We start from the raw sequence: 9,278 nt of genomic DNA on the forward strand, positions 1-9,278 counted from the left end.
AAGGCAGGTGCTCAACCACTGAGCCACCCAGGCTCTACTCTGTTTTTATTTTAATCATGGTCACAAGATCACCTGCAATTCTATGGACAAGAGAAGCTTCAACCGTCAAAATTATTTCTCTCAACTTAAAATATTCTGATTCAATTAGAAAGTTTTCTAATAAAGTAGCCCTTGTTCCTTCAGACCGTGTCCTTGTGACCGTGTCACAAACTAGTGTTCACTCCACCAAGCGCAGTCTGCAAACATGTGCTGTTTGACATGAATAATGTTTTAATAAAGCTCTTTATTTGTTTCTAACATGTCCAGTTTTGAAGATATAACATAAGCATCCACCTTTCTGAATTCTATTGGAACATTGGACATTTTGGAAATACTGGCGCTATGTTCTCTTTGATATAAGCACTTCTGCACATAGTGTGACCGCACACCTTCGTTGGGGAGGCAGGCTCCCACTGGCTGTGGCCCTGACCTGGCCGATCTCACACCTCCTTTTCTCTTATCTGACACAGAGGAGGGCGGCAGTTTCAGCAGCCTTTGCTTTAGGAGCTGCTGCTTCTTACTATGGTGTGAAAGCTTCTCCAGTTAGCTGTCCAATACAGAGACTGCCCATTCTAGGAGTAGTGAGAAATACATCTAGAAAAGATGTATCAGAGCCATGCAAACTTTGATCCAGGTCAACCCCCATTCATAGACCAGCATTTGGAAAGCTTCATTACAAGATGGTGTTTCCTGAAGTGACCGATGGCATTAATTGACAATTACTATGTGCAAAGCACTGTGCTAAGTGCTACTTTAACATTATTTTGTGTATTCCTCTCAATATAACACTTGGAAGAAGGTGCTATTATGATATATTTAAAAACAAGAGAGTAAGGGTCACCCAGAGTACAGAAAAAAAAAATCAAGTTGAGACACAATTTTTCTCAATATATTATTTCTTGAATTTAGTCCATAGAAGAACCCAATGTCAAATGTGCCTGATTTAGCAGAGAACACTAACTTGGCTATTTTTTGTTAATACCATGGATCTTTATTTCATTTTTTGCAAAGAGTGCTGTGGTTCTTTGTCACTTGAATAGGTTTTATGATGAAGAGAGTGGGGTCACATTTTTAAAAAATGAACATTCAGAGAAATGAACACTCGTGAACAGAGGCCAAGCTTCTGACAAGATGACAGGAGGAAAACAAATTCCCTCCAGGTCATAAAAATCCAGCACTTACTGTTACTTAAAGAATGGCTTCTGAGTGTTGAATTTAAAACGGTGTTGGGGATCCCTGGGTGGCTCAGCGGTTTGGTGCCTGCCTTTGGCCCAGGGCACGATCCTGGAGTCCCGGGAATCGAGTCCCGCATTGGGCTCCCTGCATGGAGCCTGCTTCTCCTTCTGCCTGTGTCTCTGCCTCTCTCTCTCTCTGTCTTTCATGAATAAATAAATAAATTCTTTAAAAAAAATAAAACTATGCTTATCTTTGATTGTTTCTGCCCTGGACAGTGTGGCATGAGGTGCATGTAATGAACTATGAGGAGCATCACCCACCCAGGCTGGTGGACATCAGGTGGAGAAGGCCAGGGCAGCCTGGCTTGCAGGCAGGTATGCGAAGGGAAGGTGGGGTATGTGGATGGGAAGATGACACAATGGCCTTCGTTTTTCCCTCTACTTAACCCCAGATCCCATGACCTATCAGATTGATTCTTTGATGGGGAAGACCTTTCCCTGCTTCCCATTGTTTTCCCAAAGGGGAGTTTAATGTGGGAGTAAACCAGTCTAGTTTCATCTTAAACACTGATTCTTTGCCCGAGGGTTTTGCTTCATGTGTGTCCCTTTGTTAAATTCCCACAGTGCGTCCATGAAGACAGGTCTACTGTTACAGCAGGAAATAAAACACATACTCTTCCACATTTGAAAGCATGTGATGTACTTTCCACATGTTATCTCATGGGACCTTATAACAGTCCTTGCATTTAGGCAAATGGGAAAATCCTTCTGTATATACAGCCCCACCATTTCCAGAGACAAGGAATCAGGCTCGGGGCAGGGAATCAGGCTCAAGCCCCCACAATGCCTACTCCTAGTCAAGTGCTCTTCTCACCCTCCACCCCAGCACATGGTACCTCATGTCCCTGGAATGGGAGGAGTTTCCCATCATGCACCAGCACTGCTCTGGGTGTGACAGGGCCATGTGATGTGGTGACCTGGAGCTGGGGACTGGGTCTTCCTCTCTTGCAGGGAACAGCGCTTCCTCTGGGACACCTAGCCGACATTGGCTGTGCCCCAGGAACAGAACTTCTGATTTTAACTCTGGCAACTATAGATTCATTATATTGACATAAAAAGTGCATCACCCAGCCTCCCTTACAACCACCTCCAGCCAGGGTACCTGGTTACAGACACGTGGTATGTGGAAATGTCCTGTGACATTCCTTGGACAAAGCTGGCCCTGGACATTTACCTGCACACTTTCCTGTCCCTTCTTGTACCCTACACCTCAGAGGTGATTCCTGGAACTGACACTGCCACCAGTGAGGTGACCTTGGCCAGAGAGGCTGCATACACAGCTGAGCAACCAGTTTTAAGAAGCCTGGATTCCCAAGCCCTGCATGAAGCAGAAGCTACTAGAACAGCTCCAGGCTGCTCCCTGTTGGATTTTGATATGAGAGATCATTAAAATTCTCTCATTTGAGCAACAGTTTGAGTCTTGTACTCCAGCTAAACGCGTTGCAAATGAATGCATTGGCTGTAGCCAAACTTGAGACCTCGCCATGCAGTACTAGGTGCTTTGAACAGAAGGATATGGAAGACATAATCCCGTCCCGCAGCAAGACACAGCACCTGAATGAAAGCATACGTCTAAAAGCATGCTTTTAATCCCTTTTTCCAACCTTTATTCTATTACTGCTATTTATCAATGATTTATTGAAGCTTGAAACTAATTGAACATTTTTTAAAGTCAGATTCACATCAAAAGCATCATCTCTGTGGGTGCTAATGCTGTGTTGATAAACTTGGTTGTATCAGAAGTAAAAGTGGCTTCCTAATGCTTTACCCTGCAAGTCCGGATCTTTGAGTTCATGGTCATGGAGGCGACGTGTGGTCAAGTCCACAGAGCCCCGGAACCTGCAGTGTGAGTTGCCACAGACGGCAGCCTTTCACATATTAACACTGGTCCGTCGACAAAAGGAGACAGAGGATATGAGCATCCAGACATCTCCCCAGTGGGACACATCCTTCGCCCTCCCACAGGATGGGCAAGTGCGTGCGTGAGTGGCGTGGAGGGAGGGCTGCATCCCTGCACTCCAGAGCGGTGTGGAGACAAGTCCTCCCTGCGCTTCTGGAGATGTCGCTCAGAACAAATGAGGAGCCAGAGGCCATTTAAGGAAAGATAAGCAGGGGCACGTACCTGGCTCAGTCAGAAGAGCAAGGGACTCTTGATCTCGGGGTCATGAATTCAAGCCCCACGTTAGGTGCAGAGATCACTTAAATAAATAAAAACTTAAAAAAGAAAGATAAGCGACACCAAGGATGGAATGCTTGAATTTGGTAGAAAAGAGTATGAAATCCCATGATTCTGAGGATAGTAAAGGCAAAACCAATTCATGGACAGGGCCCTCCTCCTGCCATTTGCACAGAGGATAGGAGAGTTGATGGTCTACTTCTTACACTTTTACATTTTTTTGTTCTTGTTGCTATTTCTACTAGGGATGATTTTACTTTGCCGATTTGGAGGAGCTATCTCAGCACTGAATCAAATGCAGGTTTTACCATCACAATCTCTATTTGCCACCCCTTGGATACAGTGTGACAATACCCTCCATGCATACATCCGCTGCCTCAGGTCTATTTGGTGAAGCCCTGTTCTTATCACTTGTCTATGCTCCCAAGCAACTTTCTCTTTATAGGGTTGCCGATGACTCAGAGAAACTTCTATCAGAGACCAGAGGAGCTGGGCTAATGATGGGGATGAAAAGCAGATGATAATAGTAACTCCACCATAAATGCATGTCCATCGCATTGTCTGTGCCATTTAATGTGTCATGTGACACATCACCGTGCCATGTCGTCTATTCTCTTAGTCCTGGCAGAAAATGCTTCTTTAAGGAAGCCCTACTAGGGCCAGAGGAGCCCATTCCTGAGGCTTGTTGTACCTGGAATTTTGACCAAGTTGTGAGGTGATCCCCATTGCACGTGCAAACACAGAGCTCTGAACTGAATATTGTCTGGTTCCTGTGGAAGGGAGAGTTAAAGGTTTAAAGACTATCAAAGTCGCACTATAATTCCCGTTTGAGCTTCAGTATCCAAATAGTTAAGTCATCATTCTAATATGAAGAAGGAAGAACCTTGAAAGGAAGATAAACCAGAAGGCTTTTGCAAGCTTTGAAAATCCATCTCTGGGGGGATCCCTGGGTGGCGCAGCGGTTTAGCGCCTGCCTTTAGCCCAGGGCGCGATCCTGGAGACCCGGGATCGAATCCCACGTCGGGCTCCCTGCATGGAGCCTGCTTCTCCCTCTGCCTGTGTCTCTGCCTCTCTCTCTCTCTCTCTGTGACTATCATGAATAAATAAATAAAATCTTTAAAAAAAAAAAAAAGAAAATCCATCTCTGATTTATAGTTGTCCATAGCATCCATGAATATGTAGTATTGCCAAATAAGTATTTTTAAGTAATCAAAATATGATTGTTCCACCTTAAGGTAATTAACAATTCTTTAGTATCATCAACTCTCCAGTAAACATTCAAATCCTTCCCATTATCGAAGGTTGTTTTAAAACCACAGCTGTACTGTGGCTGGATTTAATTTTTGTTGCCAAGAAGCGTGTCAGCCTTTCGTTTCACTTTGTCCCCACTGTAAAATAAATCCTATTACTAGGTGTATCTTCAACTTAGTTTCCACGGCTGCCTTCTCTGACTGAGCTTGTTTTGTTGCAAAACACAGGCTATGAAGCTCAATTGCCCAGACAAACCAGGCTTAATGTGGCTTAACAGCTGAATATGTTAGCAGCTTAGAAAAAAATGAAGGCTTTTCAGTGGAAGAACTAAAAGCAGCATTTGCAAGAATGAAAATTACCCCAAACAACAACAAAGGTGAGAAAGACAAGCACTGAGGAGGGAACACAGTCGTTAGTAGCGTCTTAATTTTATAGACCATCCTGAGTGATGCCAGGCTTCGTTTTCATCTGATTACCCCGGATGCTAATAGAACAATTTCATATAAAATCATCAGTGGCTCCTGCCTCTTATAAAATAATCCCAGTTCTCTTGTGACTATCACAGAATGATTGGTTTGCATTCTGGTCGTTCTTGGTAGAAAAACGATTTGAGACAGAGTCTAGGCCGCTTCTGAGGTGTATTTTAAGCCACCCAAGAAGCTTAGGAGGACATTCATATATTTCCACAGTAATCCAGATAAAGCTTACTGGTGAAGAACTGTGAGCAGACCACATGCATCTCCATAGTCGGAGCACATGCTTTGGCTGCTTGGGAATTAAGCTGTCTCCGAGATTGCTTTGCGGTCATTCTCTGTGATATTTAGTGAGGCAGTAAAGAATCACTGTGCTGTACCCACCCAAGCTGTCTTCTGTTTAGTAGACAGTCCACGCCTGCTCCTGCCTCAGGACCTTGGATCTGGCTGCTTCTCTGCCAGGACTCTCTGCGTGCAGTTTGGCTCGTCGTTAATCTTCCCTTCAGGTGCTGGGCTCCTCATGCCACCTCCTAGAGAACTTTCCCTTTTTGCCACTGTACGATGGGCTAACCTTTCTCCAACCAATCCACCGGGTCATTAATTACCTCCGCCGTATTTACAGTCGAGAACTACGGGGTTATTTGTTTCCTTGTTTCATTCTCTGAATTTCTGCACTGAAATGTGCAGGCTCCTTATAACTGCCACATCCATCCCCGTAGCCCCAGGAACAAGTATGAAGCCAGGTTCATAATAGGTGCCACGTTGGATGAATGAATGAATGAATCAGTGAATGACCTGCAGATGGGGTCCAAGCCTGACTCACCTTATGCCAAATGCCTCTCTGGCAGAACCAATAGCACAGGGAGGGTCTGGTGTAGTTGCCTTCGTGGATTTTTCCTAGAAGCGGGCATTAAAAATAGGGAAACATTTGTTTTTTGATTTCCAAATAAGGACACTTAAAACATAGCAGCAACTTTAAAAATAATCCAGAGAGAGTTAAAATTGTTGTTGGGGGATAGCAAGGCAGCTGAAGGACCAAGTTCTGGGAAAACCACAAAGATACAGAGTCTGCATTTTCCCCTAAGGTGCAAGAAGTCATGTCCATGTGGGTCCTGACACTGCTTTGGGAGGAAGGATGCACGTTCACCACGAAAAGCCACAGTCCATTTTAGGAAGTAAAATATTGCACTTAAACTTTCATATCTGGTCTCCTCTCCCCACTCCAAGTCAGGAACTACTCTTTCATAGAAGGGAAGTGGATTGAGTCCTCCAGAATCTAGATATTCATAATCTAGGTTTACCCAAGCCTGCTCTGCCCCCCAGAACAACCGCCCTCAGCCCAGGAACGTTTCCCTGCCCCTCCTCCAGATGCATGCATGCTGACTTCCTGCAGGGGCCTGGCTGGCACTGAGCGCTGGCTCCCGCTCAGGACCCGAGTTAAAAACAGTGGGCAAAAATGAGCTACTATAGTTAGAAATGCTGCCTAACTACAAAAGGGTCATTTCCTTTGGAACAGTTTTCTATCTAATTCAATCCGATACCTTTGGGATCACCAAGGTCTCAGATAGTAACATAGTCACCAATATGTCCAGTATTTTTATAAGATTTTACAAGATGCGGGACTCCTGGGTGGCTCAATGGTTGAGCGTCTGCCTTCGGCTCAGGGCGTGATTCCAGGTCCTGGGATCGAGTCCCACATCGGGCTCCCTGCATGGAGCCTGCTTCTCCCTCTGCCTGTGTCTCTGCCTCTCTCTGTGTGCCTCATGCATAAATAAGTAAAATCTTTTTTTAAAAAAAGATTTTAAAAGACACTTGGAGGTCAACAGCTTTATGGAGCCTTTTGAAACATTTTGGTTTGAGGACAAAACTTGCTTACTGGAGGGAAAGCGCCTGCAAGCCACCTTGCACACCCTTCCAGTGGCAGCAGGTGGCTGGCAACCTCCATTCTCCTCATCGTGTGCATGGGGGTTTATCCTCCAGGTTCCTGACTTTCCTATTGTTAATGTGCAAACATCCTGAGCAAACAGAACTCTAGAATCTCTCCTTCCTGCTTGCCCCTGGTAAGGGGGATCTTAGACCTCAGTTCCCAGCATTAGTGTCACATCTTACAGGACCACAATTTTGAGAACCCAGGCTGTGAAGCTGGCACACACCCGGATGCCAGCACTATGGTTTTGCTTTCCGGGCTGGCCTCGGATGCTGAGGTGTGACATGCACCTTGTCCAGTGCGGACACCCCCTCTGCCCAGAAGGCAGTCTCCTCTGGCAGTTCCCGGGGTGGTGAATAACCACATGGGAGATGCCAGGAAACCAGAGGCTCCACTTCTCGTGAAGAGCTATAACTTACTCCAAATTGAGGAGGCAGTGGATTTCATGCTACATGAACATGACAATAGTGGCACAATCCCAGAGGATAGTGAAGGGCTCGATTTCAGCTGGGAGAGGCCGGGTGATAACCAGCTGCTGCACTTCTCTGGCCGAACTTCTGCAGCCCAGACATTTTTACACTAATTAACAATCCAGGGGCTGATCAGCCTCACGAAGCATGGGATATGCTGTATTACAGCAGGTGAGTATGCTAAAACTCCACATGGATCCTAATTAAAATCTTCTGGAATTTTATTTTTATTGGTTTGCTGCCAGCATGCTTTCTCTATAGCAGCAAGGCCTTTGCTCCTGGCTCTGAGTGGATAGTAGCCACTTCCAACTCTGCATTTAAGTCCTCAGCTCTGTCCTCAGGAGGAAAACAGAAAATGGGTCCTGATTGTGTATCATCACTCTGATTTAAATATGAATCATGATTGAAAAAAAAGACACCCAAATTATGTATTATTTAAATCGCTTGCAATAGAATGCGGTGTGTGTGCATGTGTATATTTGGTGGAGTGGAGAGTTAGGAAGAAGAATGTGGTTAGAAGCATCTTCTTTATTGAAAGAATAGCCCAGGGGTGCCTGGGTGTGGCTCAGTGAGTTAAGCATCTGACTCTTGACTAAGCTCAGGTCTTTTTTTTATTTTTTAAGATTTTTATTTATTTATTCACACACATTTATTAAACTGGATAATTAGCTGACCACACACACACACACAGAGAGAGAGAGAGAGAGAGAGAGGCAGAGACACAGGCAGAGGGAGAAGCAGGCTCCATGCAGGGAGCCTGACGTGGGACTCGATCCAGGGTCTCCAGGATCACGCCCTGGGCTGAAGGCGGTGCTAAACCGCTGAGCCACCCGGGCTGCCCAGGTCTTTAAAAAAAAAAAAAAAAAAAAAAGATTTTATTTATTTATTCATGAGACACATGCAGAGAGAGAAGCAGGCTCCCTATAGGGAGCCCAATGTGGGACTCGATCCTGGGACTCCAGAATCACGACCTAAGCCAAAGGCAGATGCTCAACCACTGAACCCCCAGGCACCCCTTAGCTCAGGTCTTAATCTTAGAGTTGAGAGTTCAAGCCCCCACAATGGGGTCCACACTGGGCATGGCATCTACTTTAAAAATAAAATAATAATAAAATAAATAAAAAACAGTCCACTAGCTCAACCTACCTCTATAAACGTACTTTATCAGCAGGTTGTATATCCATGAGACTTGGGAAAAACTTGTCCTTCACATCTGGAGGGTTTCTACTTTGTGATGTATACTTCTGTAAAAGAAGAGCTGCCTGCTAGAACATTCATTTTAGTCAGAAAAATCAATTACAGTAAGGTAGGGGAGGCTGACTAACGGTCTGTCCCCACCAAAGGTGTCTCCGGAAACTGCAGGTATGTTAGGTCATATGACAAAAAGGAATTAAACTGGATAATTAGCTGACCTTAAAGCAGAAAGGGCATTCTGGATTATCTGGTTGGGCCCGTTGTACTAACTATAAAGACCCTTCAAATAAAAGAAGGCACAGAGGAGGGGTCACGTCACAGAGAGATGTGATGACACTCTGGTTTTGGTTTTGTAACTGGAGGAAGGGCTGCCCAAGAGGAATGTGGATGGCCTGGACCAACTGGAAAGATGAAACAGCAGATTCTCCCTTGGAGCCTCGGGAAGAAACCGGCCTCACCGACGTGTTGATTTTAGCCACAATAAATCTCCTTCGTGTGAAAGTTTGTTGCAAC

The 9,278-nt window shown here is 45.1% G+C and overlaps 1 long non-coding RNA gene across 1 annotated transcript in view; it reads right to left on the reverse strand.

Moving 5' to 3' along the window:
- Window positions 1–8,818, reverse strand: part of LOC144299475 (uncharacterized) — a 43,397-nt gene extending 34,579 nt beyond the window's left edge. The window contains exons 1-2 of the long non-coding RNA XR_013366183.1: window positions 8,718–8,818; window positions 5,998–6,071 (exon numbers count right to left, since the gene is read on the reverse strand). This is a non-coding gene — a long non-coding RNA (uncharacterized LOC144299475). The remainder of the gene's footprint in view (window positions 1–5,997; window positions 6,072–8,717) is intronic.
- Window positions 8,819–9,278: the final 460 nt, after the last annotated feature.

Source organism: Canis aureus, chromosome 27, assembly GCF_053574225.1.
Source record: "Canis aureus isolate CA01 chromosome 27, VMU_Caureus_v.1.0, whole genome shotgun sequence".
NCBI classification, from domain to species: Eukaryota; Metazoa; Chordata; class Mammalia; order Carnivora; family Canidae; genus Canis; species Canis aureus.